Genomic DNA, 25,853 nt, shown 5'->3' with positions numbered 1-25,853 from the left:
CCCCGCTTCATCACTGACTCCAGGGAGCAAAGGTCCTTGGGACTCGCTCATGGTGCTGTCCCAGCCACACGTCTGGCCGACTCAGCACGAGTGTACAGTAGCTCCCTGTGGAGGTCAGGAAGTTGCATCTCTTAATGATCTCACAGGAGCACCTCCTACGTGCCCCGACACTAGCCACAGCCCATGCTCCAGACCCCAAGCCGTGGGAATGCCCCAGCCAGGGCTCTCCACCACCCTGCTCAGGCCCTGCTGCGAGGCGCATCGCATGCCTGGTTGGGACTGTGCACATCCCTTTATTGGAAAATTATCCCAAATATGGTGCTGCTAGTTTGGGGCCATCTCCAAAGACATGGCACGTTTAGCTTTAGCTGCGAAGGTTCATGTTCACCCCTAGACAGGACACTTCCTGCGGAAAAAGTGGGGGCAGAGCAATTGTGCAGATAACAGGCAAACCAGGCAAAGACTTTGGGAGTCTAGAATTTTCCCCTGCAGGCAAGGCGGGGTGTGGGCACGGGGCCTGGGGCCGGGCAGCACCAGATATCAAGGCGTCTCAGAGAACGGGATGCACCATCATGATGGGGAGAATCTTTCCTGGCTTCTTGTCATCACACAAGCGTGAGAGGTGAGAGACGGGACGGCATGAGAGGAGTTGGAGTGTAGGTCGGAGTGGCCTGCCTGGGACTGGACTGCCGAGGCCCATGGTTGTCTCCACATGGCTTCCCCTTCTGAGTGGCTGGGTCACTGTTCAAAGGTCTAAGGCCCTTCCCTTCCGCCACTCTGCGTCCTGTTCATGGGACTCCTGCCGTGTGGAAGGTCCTGGGCAGGAGCTGTCTGCCCAGCACAGGGAAGAAGGAGCTCCTGCCCTTGTAAATGGCCAGAGGGCCCCATGGTTCTGTGGCTGCCGGGATGGGCTGATGGCTGGTGGATCGCGGCCATAGGTATCCACTCATCCACTCTTCAGCTCTGTTAACCAAATAACCACGTGTCACCCTTTGTTGCTGATGCCGTTTTGGACCTGGGAACATGGTGGTGACCAAGACAGCAAGGCCTGGGCCTCACGTGCAGGAAGGGGAGTGGAACGGGTAGGTCAGTGGATGACAATGTCAGGGGTGATGAGTGACAGGAAAGCAGTGGCAGGGAGAGGTTGATGGTGCTGGAGAGAGGAGGCAGCTGCAGGAGAAGCATCCTCTGGACGTCACCAGGGAGTGAGTCCAAGAAGAGTCAGTTTCCACAAGACGTCGCCCAAGCGAGACTAGCAGGACAGAGCAGAGGTGATAATGGGCGTTCAGGGCCTGAGGGGCGTGCCCTTCCATCTGCTCTGACTTCACAGTGAAGCATGCGTGGAGGTCAAGGTCAGGTGAAGGGGAGGGGCCGGGCATGTAGGGAGCAGGTGTAAGCCCATTGGTTTGAAGGGTGGGAAACCAGCCCCCTAGGGCTGCGCAGGGTGGGCAGTTCCTGCCAGTCAGCAGAGGAAGGGAGCGAGGGGGTCAGGGAGAGGGTGCTGGGCGAGTGGAAGTGAGGGGCACCATCTCGGGGGCCATGGAAATCCAGTGGGGTGAGGCAGAGGTGGGTAAGGTCAACGGGCAGGCAGGAGTTAAGAATGGGAATGTGGCTGCAGTCAGGAAGCGAGGTCTGCGTGCACCCAGGGACTGGAGCACTCCATCAGGCGAGCTGGAGAGAAGGGGGCTTGGAACCGGGATTCGGGAGGAGGAGCTGCTGCCAGGGCTGACAGGGTCAAGGGCATGGCCCACCAGGAGGGTGGCTCGGGTGGGGGACAAACCGGTAGGTAGGGCCAAGGAGCTGAGAGGTCACACTGGGATCAGGACTGGATGAGGCTACACGGGAGGGAGCTGACCCACAGGACCAGGACAGAAGGCTTGGAGGAGGTGAGCAGAGGAGCTGGGGCTTTGCAGGGGGTCAGGAGAGAGGGCTCGACCATATGGAAAAGGGAGGAACCACCCTTGGGGGTGGAAAACAGCCTTCCCTGGGAAGAGTGCAGGAGCAAGGCCTCACCTCTCCACACAGCCAGGTGCCGGAGGGCCCTCGGAAGGGGGGTGTTTGTGAGTGCAGATTCACACGGAAGGGCCTCACAGCAAGGTACGGGGAGGGTGAGTGGGTTCCGGTGGGAGCAGTGTGCAAGGGGCAGGGGTCTCATGGAGACCTCAGGGAAGCAAGGGTCAGAGCCACGCCTCTTGCCCGTGTGGGCTCCATGCAGAGCCTGCAGGAAGCCGTGCTGATGCCAAGCCAACTCCCTCCCTCCTCGCCACTCTGCCTGCGCTGCCCCTCAAGGGCTGGACTTAGTACAGGAGACTCAGAGTCTACATCAGAGCTGTGTGTTCAACTCAGTCTGCCTCTGTCCATCCCTCCCTCACCCATCCGGCACAGACTCGGAACCTAGCAGGTGCCAGGCCTCCTACCCAGTATCAGCATGCCAGGGGTGCAGGGAGTCTGCAACTGAGAATGACCTTCTGCCAAGACAGGTATCCCCGGGATGGCCCGTGCTGGCCACCTCTGTTTGGTATCGCTTGCAGCCTTTGCTTCTAAAGGAGACAGGATGAACCTTCAGCCTTAAGACTTGGGGCCACTAGGGTGGTAAGTGCAGGAAGGAGGCCTGAACTCCGTGCAGGGAAGAGACTTCTAAGCATGGTGAGCCCCCCATTACTGGTGGTAGGGAAGCAGAGGGAGAAAGCCACTTCCATCCCCTCCTTCAGGGAGTGGGAATCCTTGTCCCTCAGCAGCCTCTGCCCACTGAGTTTCATTAACGGGCAATCTGCCAGGCCGCAGCACGCCCCTGGGCAGCAGGCACCAGCCAACCCAGGGTAATTTCTCCAGCACTGCTCAGAGGCACCGCCCTGCTCCAGACCATCTGTTTGTGTGCAGCTCCGGATCGTTTTTCAACACATCAGCATGACCAAGAAATCTCTCTGGCTCCGGACCACCCCGCCCAGCTCCGGCAGAGCAGAGCTCACCCCAAGGATGGCATTTCAGCGCCTTCTCAAAGTCAGCAGAATATGATTTTATTGATTGGAGGCACTGGGCTTGTCGATTTCCTACGTGAGGAAAAGCATGCGTTTTCCTGTCTCTTTCTTGGGCCAGTCGGAAAACAGATTGTGCATCTGAAAGGGCCACATAAAGCACTGGCCACAGTGAGCTTCATGGAATTCGCTGACTGCAAAATCAGGGAGATGAGTTTCTGAGAAGCCTTGTTCTCCCTTTCTGGATATAAAATGGTTGACTTCTAAATTGGGAGAGAAGTCAGCCCAAATGTCCCTGAGGCTGCCAGAGGACACGGGGACAGAGGGCCTGAGAGGGGAGGTTGGGTTTACTAAGAGGCACTTGCTAGGGAAAGGGCAAAGATGCCAACCCCATGATGGCCCTGAGCCTCAGGGCTTGGGAAGCACCTTCTTTCTGCTGGGGAAGCAGTAGAGCCCAGTGCTGGTGTTCCCAAACATTCTCACAGCCACCTTCCAGATGCGCCATTTCCAGGGACCACCCATGCTATTTACTTAGTTTTAGAAAGAGAATCCCCCTACCCTATTTTGTAGCCGCATTTAGCAACAGTATCTCTAACCCATGGTGTGATGGGCAGGCTGTATTTTTTCTGATACTTCACAGTAAATGGTAGTAGATTAATTCCTCCAGGTCTCATCCTCTCCTCTCTCTTCCACAGGGTGCCACAGGGATCCAGGCATCATCTGGGAGCCTCCAGGGTCTCTGCAGAAGAGGAAGGCTCCACGCACACTTCCTTGGCTAGAGTCGGTCATGTGGCCACAGCCTAGTGCAAGGGAGGCTGGAAGGTGTGGTTTTGGGATACTGGGGAAGCAGGAAATAAGAAGAGAAGGGGACCTGTTTCTGACATTATTAAAATTTAAAAAATGCATCTCTGCATACCTCTCGGGCCACATCTGGGAAAGGCTGACTTTGCAGAGAGGCCAGCATGCAGTGCTGGGTGACCTTGGGCAGGTGACTTACCCACTCTGAGCTCAAGTCTTTGCCATGCATGTGGAGAGGCTCACTGGAGTTTCTGAGCTGGGAAGATTCGATGCACAGCCCGCCCAGCACCTGGCCCAGGGCAGAGCCTGCTGTGAGCTCGTTCTGCCCCCACCCCTGCACACTGTGTTGCAGATACCAAGGACCCTGTCAGATGCCCTCTCTTAATTCCTTTATAAAAGGACAGGGCTGGCTGGGTGACTGTTTCCAACCCAACACCCATAAAGCGGATAAACGGGCAGACACGAGTGACTTTCTTAAGGACACAACCAACGTGTTGTGGGCCCTGTCTGGGGTGATGGCATCCCTGGGGGCCACACGCTGTGGGCCCCATCGCCTTCAAGCCTGCAAGCTGGCTGCCACAGCTCACCCACTGCGGGGGCACACTGAGGGGCTTCAGGTCCCTCATCCAGGACACAGGGAGGACAGGGACAGCCAGGGAGGGTTCTAGGTGGGGAGAGGCCACACTAGTGTTTTTCGGAAGACGGGTCCAGGCTGATGACAGATCCGGACTGATGGGGAGCAGCCGTGAAGCAGGCTGTTTGCGTCATCACTGTAGTCTCCACTCTGGAAAACCAAAATCCGGTGACTCGCTGAATTCAAACCCGGGAAGGCTGAGCCAGAGCCAGAACTGGGGTCTCCCCTCTGGGCCAAGTCTGACCGAGAAGCTGGGAGGCCTGTGGCTGGCGCCCAGCCGTTCACTTGGTGGTTGGGTGCTCTCAGCAGCAGCCAGGCCAGGCCCAAGCCACACAGACTCCCACCTCTGTTTCTGCCGAAAAATAGCAAACACAATTCATCAGACCAGGAAGAGGTGGAGACAGGGGTGCGGCTCAGACCAGGACCGGGGCCCTGACAGAGGGTCTCAAGCAGAGAGCAGGGCAGTGGTGTCAGGGAGGCAGGCCGGCTAGCCACACCTCTGATACAGGCTGCAGAGCTCGGCTGCTCTCGCCTTTGGGAAGGCCTCCACCACGGCTTTGGCAATGCTAACACGGAAACCTGTCGGCTGTTTCTGAGCATCTGGACGTATGATTTAGCGCTTATTGATGGCAGGAGAAGCAGGGAGTGACCATGCATGTTAACACATAATCCATTCCACACCCATATTTCTGTTCTGCAGTCAGTGATGACGAGGAGACTCGCTCCCTCTTATCAGGTAGTGGCACCTTCAAACATCGGCCCCTCCTTGGAGCCGAGGCCAGGTGGGCTTTATTCAAGAACCTCCCCCACCCCCGTGCTGTTCGCAGGCTGAGCTGAGGCTAGGATGATGGGATCCAGCTGGGTCAGCACTGGCAGAAGCACCTGTGACTGTGGCAGACAGAAAGATGCCACATCCTCTTCCCCAGAACCTGTGAATGTTCCTATCTAAAGAGGCTTTGCAGTTGAGCCAAAGTTAAGGATTCCATGGAAAGGGGAGATTATTCTGGATCATCTGCACAGGCCCTATGGAAGCTCAAGGGTCCTTATAAAAGGGAGTTAGGAGGCTCAGAGTCAGAGGGAAGACAGGAGGACCGGCCAGGTGGTTGGAGGAGAGAAGATGCTGCCGACCTTAAAGAGAGGGAGGAAATGAGGGGAGGGAGCCCGTGGCCTCTGACCCCTGCCTCCCGGTAAGTTAGTCAGAGAACCCTGCCATCCACAGAGGACAAGAGGCAACCCTGTGGGCTCCAGCTGCTCTTTGGTGAAGCCCAGCAGGGATCGGAGAGGCAGTGCCCTGGACACCCTGGAGAGCCCACACGTTTTAGGCTTGAGCCTGGGGTGGATCCACAGCGTGCTGGTGACCTTGGTTTTTAACTTCTAGCCACAAGGATGGAGGCTCCCACTGGGAGCAGGGAGAGAGGAAGGAACAAGGGGGAGGGACCTGAGGCCATCTGTGACCCTGCTCTGGAGGGAGCCCACAGGAGCAAGATCTGTGGACAGGGACCCACCCTGGCCCCGTGGGGGGCCCTAGAGCTGCCAGAAACCACCCCAAAATCCCTTTTCTAACCCCCCCCCCCATGAGCTAATTTCCCGAAGGATTTGGCTAAAAGACACCTGGGGGGGGTTGTGACAAATTTAGACCTCCCACGAAAGTGCTGAGTCACGCTTTGCCTGTTTGGAAAACAGCGAGCTAATTAAGTTACTGTCGGAGGCAGAGGCTGCAGCAGGAGGAGGCAGTGGAAAAATCCTCTGTGATGCTCCACTCCACTCAGCTCAGAGAAACGTGCACCACTGGGGAGGTGACCCCACGTGCTGGGCTGTCAGCAGCCAGAGCCTGGCTGGCGGAGCTGTATGAAGAGGTCTTGGGGAGCCCAGGCACCCCTCGTGGTATAGATAGGGTGACCTCACTGAGGGCCAGAGGAGGGAGGAGCCTGGTCCACACGAGGGAAGAAGAGGCAGAATCTGGAGAACTCAGCTGTCCCTGGAGTGTGAGTCAAGCCCTCCTTCTCTGAAGGGACTCTTAGCACCCCCACCCCCACAACACCACCCCTGCCTCTTTCCCTCACCCAACGTCTGGGGAACCTCTCTGAGCCAGGGGATTTGGCTGCACTCAAACAGCAAGCAAGACAAACATGGTCCCTGTGCTTCAGAGCTTACAGTCTGGTCACGAAGACACCCTGGGAGCAGCCGCAGCTGCTGCCTGTTAATTAAGGTGGAGGGTGAAAGTGACCACACAGGAATGGAGAATGTGAGCTCAGATGAGGCAGGCAGGGATGGTTAGAGCCCTGATTGGAACAAAGGAACCAACGTTTGACTTTGAACTAATTGCTTAACGAAGACCTGCTGACCCCCATTCTGGGAAGAATGACTACAATGGGTGGGCCTAAGGACAGACCAAACCCATCCTGGCCCCCAAAGAGCTCAAGTCCAGGGGAACATGAGTCCTGTTCAGATGAGAAATAAACAGGATGAGATAGGGAGACTGAGCCAGCTTCCCCAGTTCCTGTGCTGCATCAAGTCCTCTGCCCTCCAGGTCTCACCCCCTACTCCCTCCTACCAGCCCAGGACCCCGAGGCTCTGAGAAGTGAGTGGGTCCACCCAGACCCCACCTCTTGGCCCTGCTCCTGCAGGTTCTCTCAGCCCCTTTTGAGAGCAGACGCTTGGGTTACCAGCCATGAGTGGAGGGGCCCATGGCAATGCCATGATGACTTGGTACCCTGAGAGCCCCTCTGTGCCTGGAAACTGCTCCCTCCACAACCGACTTACCAGGAAGCAATTGTGGGGTCTGATCTTCACTGTGGAGGGGTGTAGGGTAGAGCTGACTGTTAATGTAAGTCCTTGAGAGGCTGGGCTGGATCTGGAGCCCAGAATTTTACCTGGTCTCAAGCCAGTGATGGGGTTCAGGCAGGAAGACATGCTTGCCTCAAATACTTCTCCTTGGTGAAGTCTGAAGCCCCTCCTTGGGGGACAGAACCTCTTATTCAGTTTTGGGGTGGGAGAGTCACCCCAGGACTTATATTGACATTGCAGGCAGAGGCCCTGTATGGAACCCTTTCCTGAGGATGGGTTTGCATGGAAGAGGCAGACAGGACCCCAAAGCAGTTGGGTACACAGACCCCCCACCTCCCTTGCCACAAGGATACCCAGGTTCATTCCCTCCACACTGTCCTTCCCAGACTCCAACGATTCTCAGCCTGAATGCCTTGCTCTGAACACCAGGCCTTGGCTCAGGCTGTTCCCCCTGCTGGGAGAGCTTTCCCCACTCCAGGTTGCCCAACTCAGAAGCAAGGTCACATCCACAGAGACACTCTCTCTGTGAAGAGTAGACTTCCTGTGGGCAGCCCAGGGGTGGTTTGGCAGTTCAGCTACCAGGACAAAGAGCCTTCCAGTATCTGCTCTGCGACCTCCATATGTGGCTTTTGTCTTCATGGCCCAGGATGGCAGCTGAAGCTCAAGCCACCACATCTCTGTTCCAGGAAGGATGGGGCAAAGAAGAAGAGAGTCACAGTGTATTCACAAATTGCCTTTTAGGGATGGTATCCAGAGGCTGTCGTGTGACACTTCTGCATATCCTATTTGTCAATACTGAGTCACATGACTACCTACAGCTGCAAGGGAGGCTGGGAAATATAGTCTTTATACTGGATGGTCAAGAGGCCAGCCACAACCCCTGGATTTTGTAACTGAGGAAGAAGAGGAAGAGGTGAACAGTTGTCTGCCCCAGCCTTCCCACACCCTGTCATATTAGGTCAGTGTCCCTGTCACATGGTCAGACAGAGCTCACACTAGACTTGAGCAGGGACCAGCCAGTGGGCAGATAGAGCCTGGAACCAGGCAGGGGAAGGAGGGAGGCATCACACACATGCCATTCCCACCCAGTCCCCTCCATGCTTCTGGGCTTTTCAGTAAATTATCCTTTTGTCTCAGAAAGCTTTAGAAGCCTCCTGGCAATTCCAGCTGGAGTTTTGAGTTGTTAGGGGTGGAGAGATGGTACAAGACATGAGCTGCCGTTGCTGCTTTGGAGCAGAACCAAATGTAAACATGTGAGCTGCACACAGCCATGCACTCCCCCAACCCGCTCCCACGGGCGCTGTTCACCCAGCACCACAGGGGAAAGGAAGGGGGCATGTGGGGAGATCTGTCTCCTCCCCAAGATCTACTTGTCTTGGAACAGATGAGCACAGCATACAGCACTTCTCAGAAGCCGGTGTCAGCCATGAGGCTGGGGTCTCCAGGCAGTTAAAGCACCTTCCCATCTATTATCCTGCATGTCCCTGTCTCCCTGGTGGCATCTCCGAGAATGGAGCAGTTTATTGCTCTTTGATGGGGGACATGGAGGCACTTGAGTGCTGCGAGGGACAGGCAGTTCTCTCCCTGCAGACATCCTGGGTGCCTCTCCACCTGCACTCAGCCATGCCCTCCCCTCACTCCCACACAGCACCACACGGCACCACATGCTCTGTCCTGCCTGGGGACGTCTCCACCAACTCAGTGCCCACTGGGCTTCATCTTGTCACCAGCCTCTTCAGGCAGCAGTCCTTCTGGGCCCCACCCCACACTGCGGTTGCTTCCTCATGATGCCCCAGCCTGGGCTGCTCTCCCCTGAAGCTCCCTCTCTGCACACAGGTGTGCATTGCCTCTTCTCCCATCTTTGCTCGGGCTGGTGCCCCTGCTCAGAATGCCCTTCTCTGCCCTGGCTTCTCTGTGGATCCTCATCTTACCCACCATCCAGGCTCAGCTAGAGCTGGCTCAGTAATCCACATTACTTACACACTGGGTCCTGGCTGGGGATCACAAAGACTGATGCTGGTGAAGGGGGTCTTGAGATGAAGAGAACATGGCCTCTGGCTTCTAGGATTCCCCAGTCTAAAGGATGAAAATAGACAAGTGACCAATGGGTTCTGGGCCAGTGACCAAGGTACCCAGAGAAGCAACTGTGCCCTGCTAGGCACCCCATGGTCCCAAAACACTCTCTTCTCACTTGTAATTATTTCTTCTCTATTATCTGCCTCCACCAATGGAATCTAGCTCCATGAGAGCAGGGCCAGCTCTGTCATGTTCACTAATATATCCCTAACACTCATGATAACATCTACTCAGAACAGAAAAACATTTGTTCACAGGATGTATGGATGGATGGATGGATGATGGATGGATGAAAGGATAAGTGGATGGATGGACATCCATAAATATATGGATGGATAGACAGATGAATGGATGGATGTATGAGTGGATGGATGATGGATGGATGGATGGATAGATGGATGATGGATGAATAGATGAATAGATGCATTGGATGATGAATGATCTTTGGAGTGAATGGAATGGAAGATGATGGATGGATAGATGAGGGATGGGATGAATGGGATGATGGCGCGATGGGAATGAATAGATGGGATGAACTGGATGATGGATGGGAAGATAGATGAATGAATTGGACGAATGGATGGGTAGATAAATAGTGGATGAGATGATGGATGGATAGATGAGGGGATGGATGAAAGATGGATGATGAATGGATGAATGAATGATGGATAGATGAATAGATGGGTGGATGAGTGGATGGATGGATGATGGATGAATGGATGATGGATGGATGATTGATAGATGGATGAATGGATCATGGATGGATAGATGAATAGATGGGTGGATTAGTGGATGGTGATGGATGGATGGATGGATGGATAGGTGTTGAATGGATGATGGATGGATGGATGATGGATAGATGGATGATGGAATGGGGCTGAGTTATCCAGTGGTATCCTCTCCATTCAGCCACACTGACCACTCAGTGGAGACACTTCCTCCTGGCTCCCTCCCCATCCCCTGTGGCATTCCTCTCCATGGGGCTCATCACCACCTGGCACAGATTCTAGATGTTTGGTTATGTATTTGTTCACTGTCCATCTGCCTCCCTCCATCTGAGGCTTGTCTGCTGTGTTTGCCAATGTATCTTCAGGGCCTAAGAAAGTGCCTCCAACATTTAGTAATGAGTTAGGAGGCAGGACTCAATTCTGGACCATATTGAAGGCTAGCTGAAACAGGGAAGAGGCACCAAAAGCACCTTTCCATAACACATGCCCATCATTGCCATGGCAACACCTGGAAGTTACCACCCCTTTCCATGGCAGTGACCTGGAAATTACTGCCCCTTTTCTAGAAATTGATGAATAGCCCATTCATCCATCATGCATCCACCATCTGTCCATCCATCCACTCATCTACTCATCCATTCATCCATTCAACTGTCTATCCAGATTTGCATATAGTTAAAAATGAGTATAAACATGACTGCAGAACTGCCCTCAGCCGCTCTCAGCATGTTGCCTGTGGGGTAGCCACGCTCTGCAAAAGTAGTCATGGAACTGAAACACTGCAGCTTCAATAAAGTTGCTTCCTTCTACCACCGACTGCCTCCTGAATTCTTTCCTGAGCAAAGCCAAGATCCTTCCCAGGCTAAGCCCCAATTGTGGGGCTTGCCTGCCCTGAGACAGGAGAAATAAAACAAACTTTTGTTGTACGTAAGAACTGATGAGTGAGCTAATGAAAGAACACACACATACAAGACTCTTCTCCCAGTTAGAGTCCAGGTTCGACACCTGGTTTCCACTGAATGTTACCTTAGGGGAAAAGCCTTCCAGGACCAAGACCAAAATAGCATCGGCCTCTGTCTCTGTCCACTTCCCTTGCTTTAGCTTCCACACAGCGCGTTTCACCACCAGCCCTGTCACTTACTTATTGTTTCCCATCTTTACTCACTCAGCTATAAGCTCTGAGAGAGGGGCTGTGTTTTGTTCTCTGTCAAATCCCCAGAGTCTAAAATAGGTCCTGGCACATGATAGAGGCTCTAGCAAAATTTTTGTGGCAGGAGAAAGTGTTGTCAAAGCTGGAGTGTGCAGGAGGACTAGGGATTCCCGCAGCAGCCCCGGTCAGAGCCTCCAAGCCTCTCTGGGGCCCTTCTCTTGGAAGCACCTCGGTTTTAATTTGCGGGGGTTGCCATGCAAAGTACCACAAACTGGGCAGCTCAATCAGTGAAATGTATTTTCTCACAGTTCTGGAAACCAGAACTCCAATATCAAGGTGTCAGCAGGGAGAGTTCCGCTGAAAGGAAGTGAAGGGAACACAAAGAGAAGATAATGCTACTTTGGACTTGGGCCTGGAAGGGCTTTTCCCTCGAGCTGACATGCAGTAGGGGTCAGGGGTCAAGCAGGGACTCCATCTGGGGGAGTCTGCTGCACGCTTTTTCCATAGCTCCTATCAGTTCATTCATTCAACATAAATGAGTTCCGTTCCTGCCTGGAGGGGCATCTGCTCCAGGGCTCTCTCCGTCTGGTGTCTGCTGGCCGTCTGGGGTTCTCCTGGCCTTGTGGACGCCCCACCCTGGTCTCTCCCTGCATCTTCACCTGAGGTTCTCCTTGTGTGTATGTCTGTCTCTGAATCCAATGTGCCCCCCAGTTTTTTTTTTTTTTTTTCGAGACAGAGACTCGTTCCGTCGCCCAGACTAGAGTACAGTGGCACGATCTCGGCTCACTGCAACCTCCGGCCTCCCAGCTTCAAGTGATTCTCTTGCCTCAGCCTCCCAGGTAGCTGGGACTACAGGCACGTGCCACCACACCCAGTTAATTTTTTGTATTTTTAGCAGGGACGGGGTTTCGCTGTGTTAGCCAGGATGGTCTTGATCTCCTGACTTTGTGATCCACCCGCCTCAGCATCCCAAAGTGCTGAGATTACCGGCGTGAGCCACCGCGCCCGGCCCAAATTGCCCCTTTTTAAAGAACAGCAGTCATATTGCATTGGGGCCACCCTGCTCCAGCGTGACCTCATCTTACCCAGTAACATGTGCAAGGACCCGATTTCGAAATAAGGCCACATTCTCAGAGACTCAGGATCAGGACTGCATGTGGATTTGGGGGTACATTTCAACCCACGACAAGCCAGCTCCCCTGCTCCCTCCTTTTCTCCCCTCCCATATCACACTCAGTCCTGCTGATCTGGCTGATACAAAATTACCCTCAAATCACAATATGGACATTCCCTCTGCCCCGCAAGTGGAGTTTCCAGGTTCCATCCTTCTTCCTTGGCTCCCCCGAGGCCTGGCAGATGCGGATGCCCTGAGAGCGCCAGGTCATCTCACGAACTGGCTGAAGTGTGTTACTGACGTTTCTGCCTCCCCCAAATCCACATTCAGGCACCTCCAAAAGTCTCTTTTATTCAGCAAAGGAGAGGATTCCTGTCTGGGTCATCAAGAAGGAAATCCAGAAAGACTCGAAGCCCAGGAAGGAGGAGGAAGCACGTGCCCCTTCCACTCCATGTGGGCACAGGGGAGCTGGCCTGTCGGTCAGGACAACAGAAAACGGCTCATTCCCTGTCCCCCAGGATCTCCACCAGCCGTGCCTCTAGCTGGGAGCCCCAGGTGAGCTGTGCTTGTGTTTATTTTGGAAACTGAATCTTTGTGCTTCCTAGAAAGCCCCAGCCCATGTCTCGTCAGCACCCTCTTAGCTGGCCAAGGTCAGACACGGGAAGGCTGCCCTCCCTGGCTCTCCATGGTGGGAGACGGAGCCAAAATGCATCTGCAGGAGACAGCTGTGCTGGGAGCCTCAGAACAAGACCAGCAGGTGTAGGGCACACCCCTGGGGGAGTCTGACCTGAAGCTGATGCGATTTCTCTTGTCTGAAGGAACGAGGGTTGCCAAGGCCTGGAGGGCTGACGGCACGGCCCATCCTCGCCTTCTGCCTGGATGCACAAGTCAGATCCCCTGATTTTAACCAAGGTCCAGAGGTGGGCCCCAGAGATACTGAGCCAGGATGGCAGGGAAGGGAGGGAAGGCCACTGAGGGCTCACCTGGGCCTTCCTTTCCTGCAACCTGCTGGCATGGCTCCAAACCACAGGCGGCTCTGTGGAGGCTCCGTCCTGGGGACAGTGCTGCTCTTCCAGGCTGAGTTGCCCTCCACCCCTACTTCCAGCCCTTCCCCTGTCTCCCTGTGGCTGGGGAGGAAATCTGGAAACAGAGGGACACATCTACTGATCACCTACTCCAGCCCGGTCTTTCTAGGCATGCAGCCGCAGAACCCCACCACAAGCCAGGGACCCAGAGATCAGGTCCAGCTCTGGCCTCGTCTCACTCTTTCCGGGCATGCAGCCGCAGACACCCACCACAGGCCATGGACTCGGAGATCAGGCCCAGCCAGGTTTTTCCAGGCATGCAGCCGCAGAACCCCACCACAGGCCAGGGACTCAGAGATCAGGTCCAGCCCCCGCCTTGCCTCACTCCAGGCTCAGCTCCCCACTTGACATCATGTCCACTCGGCGTGTCCAGGCTGGACCCCAAGGTCTCACACCGACACCCCACGCCTTCCCACTCACTACCCACTGGCCACCACGTTCTTCCAGCTGCTCAGACCACAGCCCAGGAAGGGCTGTTGACTCCTCCCCCTCACCTGACACCCACCCCGGCAGGAATCTGTGCTGATTCAACTCCCAAAGTGCATTATGGATCTGCCCGGATCCCTCCACCTTCTAATGAAGATTCATTCCACCCTCATCTAAATCACCACCGTCTTCCCACCCAAAGCCAACGCCTCCCCATGGGTCTCCCTCCCACCAAACCCATCATGCATTCTCCACAGTCCACAACCACACACCACGACCACCTTTTCCTGCTTCCCCGGCGCCTGGACACCCTGGCAGCCAACAGTGCACTCGCCCTTCTGAGCAACCTGGACCAGGACACAGCCCTGCCCAGGTTTTTAGCCAAAGCTCCTCTGCCTGGAATGCCCTTCCCAGACCTCCGAGCAGTGAAGTCTTCCTTGTGATCCAGATCGCAGTCTAATGTCCCCTCCCCGGAGCCTGCATCCCTGACCCCAGTCTCCCAGGCCTCTTTCCCACTCCGCCCTGCTCGGTTCTCTACGCAGCATTTGTTCCTGGCTGGGGTTCCTGCCCTCATGCATTGGTTCCCTCGCACCCTCCCATTGGAAGGTACACTTTACCGGGGAGCGTCTCCTCTCTGTTGCTGCCCAGACCATCTGGCCTGCCATTGGCCCTTGGTAGCTGGTGATATCATTGAGTGTTCCCCAGGATGGTACCACCGGGAGACGGCAGGGCCGTGGACCCTGAGACTCCACACACTTTCCATAGCCCATGATAGGCAGGCCTTTCTTTCCTGTGTCTCCTACTATTCTTCCTGGGCTGTGATTGCATCTTAGTGCTTCCAGGCCAGCACCTTCAACCTATAGAGAACAGAGAAGCTAGAAAATGCACCAAAAGACATAACACAAAGTGTGCCTCTCAGACCCTCCCTGAGCTCTGGGCAGCCCCTTTGCTCCTCACCACACCACAGGTGATCTCCAGGTTCAGGGGAGCTCCTGAGAGGTCCCCGAAATTTTGTGTATGGATATGTATTTGTTTCTTGCAGCCATCACCACCAATTATCACACACTTGCTGATTTAAAAAAAAAAAACCCTGAAATTTATTCCTACAGTTCTGGAGGCCAGGGATCTGAACTTCAGCTGTAATCTGGGCCGCGCTCACTCTGGAGGCTCTAGGGGAGGGTCCTCTCTGCCCCCTCCAGCTCCTGGTGGTTCCTCGGCTGTGGGCGCATCGCTCCAGCCTCTGCCTCACGTGCACTCTTCTCTTCTGTCTTCTCTCCTCCTCTTTTATGAGGGCATTTGTCGTTAGATTCTGGTACCACCTCATCGAGGATGATCTCACCTTAAGATCCATAACTTAATTACACCTGCAAAGACTCTTTCTCAGCAAGGTCATTGAAGATGCTGGGTGGGGATAGCTGTGCTTTCTTCTCATTTTCTAGCATCTCGGAGTTGCAAAAGGTTCGTCCCCCTTACGAAGGCAGTGAATGGCTGTTCACCTTTGAGTCCTCCATGCCTGGCCCAGGTACATGCTCTGTGAATGCTCAGCCGTGTGCTCTATGAGATCCTGCAGGATGGGGAACAGGAGGCCATGCTGGCTCCCCAGCCCCCGGCCAATTGAAGAGGCAGCACACACTGGACCATGCCCCATCCACCCTCAGGATCCACAGACCTCCCTGGCCCATGCACTGCAGCCTGGGTCAGACAGCACAGGGGAGGCACAAGGTTAGACTCCTTGAAGGACTTCCCTTGGCTGTGTGTGAGGTGCACAGTCCTCCACCGCGAAGCTGCCCGCAGACCTTGGAACCCAGAGATAAATTGGCACCCAGAGGGGATGAGCCGGCGGGCAGAGCCCCCCTCCGGCTGGCAGCTCATCGCAGCCCCAGGCGGCTCAGGAAATGGCCGAGGTGCCCACGTGGATCTGATTCATCATTATTTTACAGAAGTCCAAGAACGAGGCAAACGTGTGACCCACTTCTGCCGCTGATGGGCCTGGCTCTGGCAGGAACGCTATGGCAACCAGATGCACGGGTTTAATTACATCAGCCTGGTGCTTTCTCATAAAGATGAATGGGGACAGACACTTTCACCTCTCATAGTCAGAGAGGAGAACCAGGAGCCAGCTGTTTCCCCGGGAAGCTCCTGTCCACAATGCCCTCCATGGGCAGGTGTGCCTGGGCACCTGCTAAGAGCCTGGGACAGACAGGGCCATGGTCCAGGGCTGCGCCCGACCTCCTCCTCTTCTGGCTCCCAAGGGTTCCGCACCAGCTGGTCCTCTCACCATGTGACAGCTGCTTGGTCTGGCTGGGCTGGGCCAGGCCAGGCAGTTTCCCCAAGTGTTCACCTGCCCACCTGGCCTCTGTCCAGGCACCGGGAAAGCAGAGGCTCCACACGGCAGGTGACGGGCAGGGCATCAGGGGCAGCCCTGGGAGGGGTTACAGGAGAGTGATGATATGCCATGATGCCATTGCTGAGTGCTCACTGGCGGAGGCCTCATTTTCAGAGCATGCCCATGACGGGGCTGCTGCTCTCTGCTCTTCCCAGAGGAGGGGACAAAATGCAGAGGAGTTAAACCAGCATAGCAGGCCCAGGGCAGGACCTAGGACCCTGGGGGCCAGAAGCTGCTCCTTCAGAGTCGCAAGTCTGTGGGCTCCACGGGCACACGTGCACAGGCTTGAGGCTGGCTGTGTACATTTGACATGGCCACCTCTGTGGCAAAGTGGGTGACATTGTCTGCCTTCCACAGCGTGGCCCTGCCAGCCCATGGGTTATTAGCTCCTGGTGAGGGCAGGGCCTTGGTGGCAGTGAGGTTGGCAGTTCCTGCTGTGCACCCAGGCACCCCACTGGCAGTGCTGGTGGTGCAGTGTTTCCTCCGGATGACAAGCCCGGGATGAGGACAGCAGGGGACAAGGGAGGGAGGCGGAGGCCTGGCAAGGCTTCCTGGACACAGCCTGCAAACTGGGCCCCAAGGCTGAGGAGGAGAAAAGGACTCTTCCTCCTTCAGGGAAGCCCAGGGCCCAGAGCAGCTCTGAGCCCAGCAGGACTCACTGAGGACCCCAGGGGCATTTCAGGCCCCCCAGAGCCCTTGGCTCTTCCGGCCCTCCCATTCCTCAGTGCCTCAAGTGCACAGACAGGGGCGAGGGCGAGGAGAGAATTTGTTCATTCTCTCAGCAACCATTCGACAGAGACCAGCCGAGCACCTGCCCTGTGTGTCTCCATCTGGGTGCTGGAGAAGCAGCCAGAGACACTTGGGCTGACAGTGAAGGCTGCACATGGCAGTGGCTGGGGGCTGCCTTGGGCCGGGCTCACTGCCAAGGTCAGTGAAGGACATGACACGATACAGGAGTTGGAAGTGCTCATCCCTGTGGCCATAGGTCAGGTATCCTGAGGAGGGGCTCAGGTGACCACAGGGTGGCCAGGGCAGGTGGCAGGAGATGGCAACAGCCACACCACACCTGTAAGAGTGAGGGAGTGGCAAGCTGGACGCTGGAGGAAAGGATATCTGAGGACAGGAGCAGAGGGATGAAGGGAGGGGAGGGGAAGCAAGGGCAGCCAGGGAGGCGGGCAGGGCTCATGGAGCTCCCAGGCCACTGCACCCAGCTTTTACTTATTCTGAGACGTGGTACCACCCAGGGCCTGAAGCCTGAAGCCGTGGCCTAGTCTGTAGCTTCAAGAGTCACGGTGGCAGCCGAGTGGGGTCAGATGACTTGTTGGGAGGCCGCTGTGGCAGTAGAGAGGCACTGACGGTTCCTGCAGGGCTCTGGGGAGGTGGGGAGAAGTGAGCCCCAGAAGGCTGAGCCTAAGGGGAGGACCCGATAAACTGGGGGCAGGTGTGAGAGACATCGGGGCCAGGTGTGACTCGGGCCTTGTGTTTGGTGATAGGTGGGTGGTTCGGGCTGGCTGGTTGGTTTTCGGCTCCACTGCCTGGGCGGTATGGCTGCTGCAAGGGCTGTGGACAGCGTGGGCTGCAAGGGTGTCAGGAGTTTGGTTGGGGCGTGCTGAGCTGGAGGTGTCCACCCAGCAAACAGGTGCAGGCTCTGAGAGGCTCCCAGAGCTCAGGGTGAGACCTGGGGGGCGCTGGTGAGGTACTGCAGCCCTGGAATGTGGAGGGCCCAGGTTTGATGGGGTCACTGGGGGCCTGGTGGTGTAGGGACCAGCCTTCGGGGCTTAGTGAGTGTTTTCCTCATGTGTAGAAAGAAGAGATTGTAAGAAATAAAGACACAAGACAAAGAGATAAAGAGGAAACAGCTGGGCCTGGGGGAGCACTACCACCAAGATGCGGAGACCGGTAGTGACCCCGAATGTCTGGGCGCACCGATATGTATCGCATGCAAGACAAGGGGGCAGGGTAAGGAGGGTGAGTCTTCCAAGTGATTGAGAAGGTCAAGCAAGTCACATGATCATGGGACAGGGGGCCCTTCCCTTTTAGGTAGCCGAGGCAGAGGGAAGGCAGTCTACATCACCGTTTTCTTCTCTGCACTTATAAGAAAGATCAGAGACTTTAAGACTTTCACTATCTCTTCTACTGCTATCTACTACAAACTGTAAAGAGGAACCAGGAGTACGGGAGGAGCATGAAAGTGGACAAGGAGCATGACCATTGAAGCACAGCACCACAGGGAGGGGTTTAAGCCTCCGGATGACTGCGGGCAGGCCTGGATAGTATCCAGCCTTCCACAAGAAGTTGGTGGAGCAGGGTGTTCCCTGACTCCTCCAAGGAAAGGAGACTCCCTTTCGCGGTCTGCTGAGTAATGGATGCCTTCCCAGACACTGGCATTACTGCTTGACCAAGGAGCCCTCAAGCGGCCCTTACGTGGGCGTGACAGAGGGCTCACCTCTTGCCTTTTAGGTCACTTACCACAATGTCCCTTTAGCACCTGACCCTATACCCACTGGTTATTCCTAGGTTATATTAGTAATGCAACAAAGAGTAATATTAAAAGCTAAATGATTAATCATGTTTATACTAATGATTGATAATAGTCCATGATCATCTCTATATCGAATTCGTATTATGACTATTCTTATTCTAACTATTTTCTTTATTATACTGAAACAGTGTGTGCCTTCAGTCTCTTGCCTGGGCACCTAGGTAATCTTCCACCCACTCAGTGGGTCCAGGCCGCTCTCGGGGCACTCACCGTTAGAGATGGGGAAGGAAAGGGCTGGATGTGCTTCCTGGGGCTGCTGTAAAAGTTACCACAAACTGAACACTGCACAGATTTACCACCTGACACTCGTGCAGGTCAGAGGCCCAACATCTCTCACCTGGCTGAAGTCAAGGTCTGGACAGCTGGTCCCTCTGGACACTCTAGGGAGAGCCTGTTTCCTAGCCTTTTCCAGCTTCTAGAGGTCACACACTCCTTAGCTCCCAGCCCCTCCTCCATCTTCAAAGCTGAGACATCGCATCTCTCGGTGCCTCCTGCGGCCACGTCTCCCCCGGCTCTTTCCTCCCCCTCCTCCACTCTTAAGGACCCTGTGACCGCAGGGGACCCACCTGTGCAATCCCAGATAATCCTCCTAGCCTATAGTCAGCTGATTAGCCCCTTTAATTCCAACTACAACCGTCATCCCCGTGACCGTGTAGCTGAGCACATCCAGGGTGCTGGGGGTTGGGACATGAGCATCTTGGAGTTATTCTTCCATCTACTGCAAAGGGTGATAAACTGTGGGGTACACATGGCCCAAGTCCCAGCCTCCTGGAGCTCAGAGGGCAGGGGGAGATGAGGCTTGAACGGAGCCACACATATCAGTGTGGGATGGGCACTATGATGGCAGAGACCAGCACCGCTAAAGAGGACACCAGAGACCTGGAGCCTCTCCAGGGAGCTGCTGCTGGAGCTCACAGTCAAAGAGGAGGGCGAAGGTCACACCAAGAGTGGGCACAGCTCAGTGACCCTACGCGTGATTTGCCAGCCATGGAGGAAGTCCCTGTTTTCCCGGCTGCAGTTGCCAGCAATGTGACCCCCAAATTGTATGGCCAGCCAGGCCTCTCCCCCGAGCTCTAGACCTGCCTGGGACCAGTGACCAAGCATGCCAGCACCTGGTGTCTTCCACGTCCCACCCTCAGCTCTGCTTTCCTCTACCCCGTGCTCCCTCTGTGGGATTCCACTGCGTGATGGGATAGCCCCTTGGGGTTGGAGTCTAGGGAGAAGGCAGTAAAGTCCTCACTTGCCTGGTGCTGTCAAGAGACAGACCACGGACTCTGTGCTTGCCACATGTTCTGAGCTGATGCATTTGCCTATGGCTGTGTCTTCCAGGCACCACAGTACCCAAGCCACAGGGACCGGATTCATCTGTGTCTTTTCTTCTCCTGCCCATCACATTGGGCAATGCCGGCTGCAAAGGCAACCTTGAATCCCCCCAGCCTCCAGCCGCCCTTGTCCCAGCCTCACCATCTCAGCACTGGGATCTTTGCTCTGGGACGCCCCCTTCCACCCCCCGCCAAATCCATCTTCCAAAGTGCAGCCAAAGACCTCCTCTCCCTCAGGCCTTGGCCTGGGCTCCCTGCCTGAGCCTCCTCAGCCTCCTCAGCACCAGCTCTGCCCCGGCTGACCCCGGCTCTGACAGGCTGCATTTCCTTCTGTTCCTTCGACGCTCTGGGGTTGCTTTTCCCTCTGGCCTGTGGCATCCCTTCAATGAGCCAAGGAGCAAGACTGGCTCCTCTCTCTGGTCTTGACTTGTGTGCCTCTTCTTCCAGGAAGCCTTCCTTGACTCCTGCAACCACTACTACGCAGATGTGGTACAAGCAGGGCTCACGGGGTGTAAACAAGAAAATAACTTGATGTTTGTATCTTTTAAAGAGATGACAGTCCATTTAAAATTCAGTGTGAAATTTCTTCTTCCATCCCAAATGAACCCTCAGGCTGGTCTGTGACTTCCCGTCATTCTTAGGTAATAAGACCCATCTTTCCCTACCTTGTTCAAAGACAGCCTCAATAGTAAAAATAGTTTTGATTTAGCATCACATTAAATGAAAGTGTTAAACACGGATTTAACATTAAATGTTTCTCCTCCCTGCAACTTGGGGGCTGGGCTGCCGGGTGGGCAGCCCCTTCCCCCTGCTGGTTTCTGCCCCTTGGGATTAGAGTCTAAGGAGAGGGCGGTAAAGTCCTCACTTGCCTGGTACTGTCAAGAGACAGACCTCGAACTATGTGCTTGCCACATGTTCTGAGCTGACACATTTGCTATGGCTATGTCTGTGCCTACAAACCCCTGTGCTCCCTCTTCCCACCCCCTGCTGGTTTCTGCCCCTTGGGATTGGAGTCTAGGGAGAAGGCGGTAAAATCATCACTTGCCTGGTGCTGTTGAGAGACAGACCTCGGATTCTGTGCTTGCCACATGTTCTGAGCTGACACATTTGCTATGGCTGTGTCTGTGCCTACAGCCCCCTGTGCTCCCTCTTCCCACCATGCCCAACAGAAACTAGGACAGGGACTAGCTGGGCCCCAGGCACAGGGGCTGTGTCTGTTAAATGAATACATTAATGTTCACATGAAAACAGGATGGTTTGGGTTCTTGGAAGGTAGAGCTCCCAGGGCAGCTGCTGTCTGCTCTCCATCTGGGTATGGGGACAAATTCCTCAAGTGTGGTCACACCCGCACTGATATGACATGGCTCTGATGGCAAACTCCCGGGCCAGGGCCCAGCTCCACCTCTCAGAGAAGAGTCCCCTTCCAGCCTCATGTGAATGCTTAGAGTGACTCATACCTGCTCCCTCCTGTGAGGGGAGGGTGGGCTCCTGTTGGTCTCTGGTCTTTCCTCCTTTTTCTCTGTGATGGAGCCAACAGAAGGCTTTGGGGAAGCACGGTCGAGGCTGCCTATGGGGTGGAGGCGGGTGTGTTCCATCCCTCCCTGCTGCCACTCCACCTGTGCCCTGGCCCCAGCTTCCCATCTTCTTTACCCACGATGTTCCCGCCAGACAACTCTGACCTCCAGCTCAGGTCTGAGCACGTCCATCCCCCGCCCCTGTTGGTGGCTTAAGAAACTGGCTGCAGAAGTGACGATGACGCGTCGTGGAGGCTGCTGAGTTACGGACAGATCCCACTTTGGGGAGACCGAGCTCTAGAACTTGATGACCCTGGCCTCTCTCCAGCTCCTGCTGGCCTCTGACCTTCCCACGTTTGCTGTCCCTGCTCCTGCATGAACTTCCCTCCTGCCTCCCTCAGAGTCTCCTCTCGTGGCTCCTGTGCTGTCAACTCCCATGTTTGGAACTGTTGGAATTGGAGCCTCCTTCCTCCAATGACCCCTCTTCCCTGCCCTCTGAACTGCATTTACCACAGTGACTGCATGGTGAACACATCCCGTCACCGCCATGTTCCCAGCACCTCGAGCAAGGTGGGGCCCGGCTACTCAACTCCACAGGGTGGGGCAGGCCTGGTAGATGGAAAAAATCAGACCTAGAGAAACAGAGGACTTGACACTGTGGCTCTGCAACATCCAGCTGGGTGGCCCGGGGCGGGTCAGTTCAACTCGCTGAGCCTTGGTTTCCTCATCAGTCAAAGGGGCTAATAAGTGCTTTTGTGAAGTTGTTGTGATGACCGGGGGGTCGCGCATGGACGGTGGGAGCCCTGAGCCTGGTGTGTACTGGCGCTGGTGCTTATGACCACACCACCCCCACTGTAGGGAAGGGAGGGCAGCTGGGACTCAATCCCCACCCCTCTGCACCCCAGCGGGGATACAGGCAGGACACCATCAGCTGAGCCTGCATCTCTTCCTGTACAGTGGGGACAGCAGCACCGGCCACTCCAGGCTCTTGTATGGCTTCCAGGAGACAGGGGCTGTAAAATTTCTAGCTCAGTGCTGAACACCTAAAAGAGATGCAGTAACTGGCTGTGGAGATGACATTGCTAACTGTGCAATAGAAATATGACCTGAATGGATTTTCTCTTCATCACGCTGCTTCTGTGCAGAGGGCCTGGAAATGAGCTAACATATGTCTTATATACATATATGCATGCGCACACACACATGAACATGGCTGTGCAGAGGGCCTGGAGAGCAGCTAGTGTGCTGTCTCACTAACGCACATGCATATATGAACAGACATGGCCAGACACGCACACACAGGAGCACACGTACACACCTGCATACATGCACACATGAGCAGTCACATGCACACATGCACACACTCACACACACACACGGTGTGCAGAGAGGAGGTGCTTTGAGAGAGATCAAGGGCCGGCAGTGGTTGCTGGCTCAGGAGGGCTGTGGCTAACCCAGGCAGAGACGATGGATGGGCCATCGGCTGAGGCCTCTGTCCCCAGCTGCACATTTACCTGAAACTGCAGGGGCAGCACTTTTCTTTCCAGCCAGTTTAATGTCGGTTTCTTTCAGGGCTCAGCTAAGTGTTCTCAATGGGGAAGAGTAGCAGCTAAGTGGCCTTTTCCCTGGAAAGGTCAGAGAAATTCCATGGCAAGAGAAGCCCTGGGCTGGGTGAGTGACTGGGGCTGCATATATTTTGCAAGGCTTAGGGGACATCCCACGTGGGAACAGACGTTGGAGTGGGTCAGGAGCTCAACTGTAGAAGGTATAGGACTCAAAGGGGAAGAGGCCGGAGCTTATTGAAGTTGCAGATTCCATACCTCCAGGGATGGTGATGAAGGGAGCCTGGCAAGACCCAGGAATCTGTGTTTCCACAGCCTCCCCAGGTCATCCTGATGCAGGTAGCTCCAAGTCCAACAGGCTGATAGGATATTCCTCATGAACTGCAAGGCCAAAATCAAGTCTGCTTTTTTTCTGTGAAGGAGATTAGGCCTCCTTGAAACTCTGCAGTGAATTCTACCACTCAAAGCCAAGCATTGCTATCTTGTATCCTTCTGTCTATGAAAAGAACTGGTCCAGGCAATTGTTGGGAGGAGCAGTTCAGTTTTCACATCCATTTCCAAGGCCTCATCCTGCACAGGACCAAGAGGGTGGTCTAAACGCATTCCTTCATTAGCGGCTCCAGTGAGATGGGGGACCAGGTCAAGGTGGAATTCAGCTGTGTGTCACAGACACCTGACCATGGGGACTTGTGCAGATTCAGATTTATTTTTCCACAGAACGGTAAGTCCAGAGGCCTGCAGTCATGCCCATGGTGGTGGCTGCAGAGGAACCACACAGACACAGGCTCCTTCATCATCCCACTCTCAGCCTCATGGCCACAGAACAGCTGCAGTGCCCTGGACATCATTCACATTCTAGGTTGTTGGAAGGGGAAGAGAGTGAGACTCCATAAAAAAAAAAAAAAAAAAACTGACTTCCTCGAAGCCCCTCCCTTTAGCTGCACAGCCACAAGAAAACCCCTCATCCTCCCAAAATCGCTTTATCAACTGCACGGAAGGGAGCAGGAGTAGGAACTGCGGTCATGCACAGGGAACACTTAGCAGGGGCCTGGCACGGGGCATCTGATGACCATAGCCGGCATTCTGTTGCTCACATCAGAAAGCTGCATTTACTTTTGTGTTTGATAGATCCACTGCTGCAGAGACTCCCAGTGCCATCAGGCCCCCCAGAGACAATGCCTCTTCTCCCCAGCTTTGGATGGGACTTACCTACCTTGGAAAAATATACACTTTTCATTCCTTGACAATAACCAGATTTTGGACTTCCACAGGCTGCATGGAGAAGTGAAAACTGGATTAAAAGGAGCAGTGACAGAGGTCTCCAGAAACTTAGGAAAGGTCTCAAGTTTCATTAGCACTGCCTGGCAAGCTCAGCATTTTCTCCTCCACTGGCTGCCTCTCCGGCCTCTGGCTTGCAGCCTGGTGGCCACTAAGGTGTAAGCATGGGATGCTTCTCCGGCCTACACAGCGTCCTGACCATGCTTCCTTAGGTGTTGGCAGGGCCCTGAAAAGGCAAAAGCTGCAGCAACGCCCAGTGGCCCGAAGTCCAACAGCTAGTGCAGCTCTGGGATCTGTCCATGGTGCTGACCTCCCCAGCCACCACAAGGTCTTAGCTCCAAGAGACCAAGAATTTCCCATCTTCTCCAGCTCTACCCACGTGACGGTGTGACCCCACTCTCCGAGTTGATGAGGCCTGTGGGGCGGAGCCTTAGCTGGTTGGAAGGGAACTAGCTAATCAATTAGGAATGGCTGTGAAGAGCAGGAGGACATGAGAACAGCCTCCCACGTGGCTCCAAGTCTGCCGTTCCTCTTCCAAGGCTTCCAAGCAGAAGAGCTGGGATCCCAGCTTTGCTTCCATTTTCAAAAAGGGAGACTCTAGAAATAGCTCCTTTAAAGGGTCTGAGCTCAAATCCAATTGAAAGCCCACTTTAGGATTTGAGATGAGAGAGAGTGTTGTTAGGCTAGTCTCTCCTCCCAAATGGCCCTGTTGGAGATTTTTTTCTCCTTCGCTCTTCCCTCCCTCCCTCCCTCCCTTCCTTCCTTCCTTCCTTCCTTCCTTCCTTCCTTCCTTCCTTCCTTGGGTGTTCATTCCTTCCTTTTCTTTTGTCTTTCTATATCTTCATAATAGGATGCTTCATAAAAATTGCATGGGCACCCACTGCTTCTCCAGCATGAATCTGTGCTAGGTTCATGCTGAATGCCCCCCATGCACTATCTCATGTAATCCACAGCAACCCTGGAGGCCACTATTATTACCTCCCCATTTCATGGATCAGGGAGTGTAAGTCCCGGCTCAAGACTGCAGAGCCAATGGGTAGCAGAGCCAGGATTCAAACCTAAAACTCTCTGACAGCAAAGTCTGAGCTTATACTCATCTTGCCATAATGGTCCTTTAGCATTTTTTTGGAGACAGGGTCTTGCTCTCTCACTAGGCCAGAGTGCGGTGGTGTGATCTCGGCTCACTGTAACCTCTGCCTCCCAGATTCAAGTGATTCTCCAGCCTCAGCCTCCCGAGTAGCTGGGACTACAGGTGTGCACCACCACACCCAGCTAATTTTTGTACTGTTAGTAGAGTCGGGGTTTCACCATGTTGGGCAGCATGGTCTTGATCTCTTGACCTTGTAGTCTTCCCGCCTCGGCCTCCCAAAGTGCTGGGATTACAGACATGAGCCACTGTGCCTGGCCAACATTTTTTTAAGTTCCAAAATGGTAATTGGAAAATCAAGAAGAAGAAGAAAAGGAAGAAGAAGAAGA

The sequence above is a fragment of the Rhinopithecus bieti genome, unplaced genomic scaffold (genome assembly GCF_001698545.2).
Source record: "Rhinopithecus bieti isolate Rb0 unplaced genomic scaffold, ASM169854v2 scaffold_2205, whole genome shotgun sequence".
NCBI classification, from domain to species: domain Eukaryota; kingdom Metazoa; phylum Chordata; class Mammalia; order Primates; family Cercopithecidae; genus Rhinopithecus; species Rhinopithecus bieti.
The sequence above is the reverse complement of the archived record's forward strand: the minus strand, read 5'-3'. Positions refer to the sequence as shown.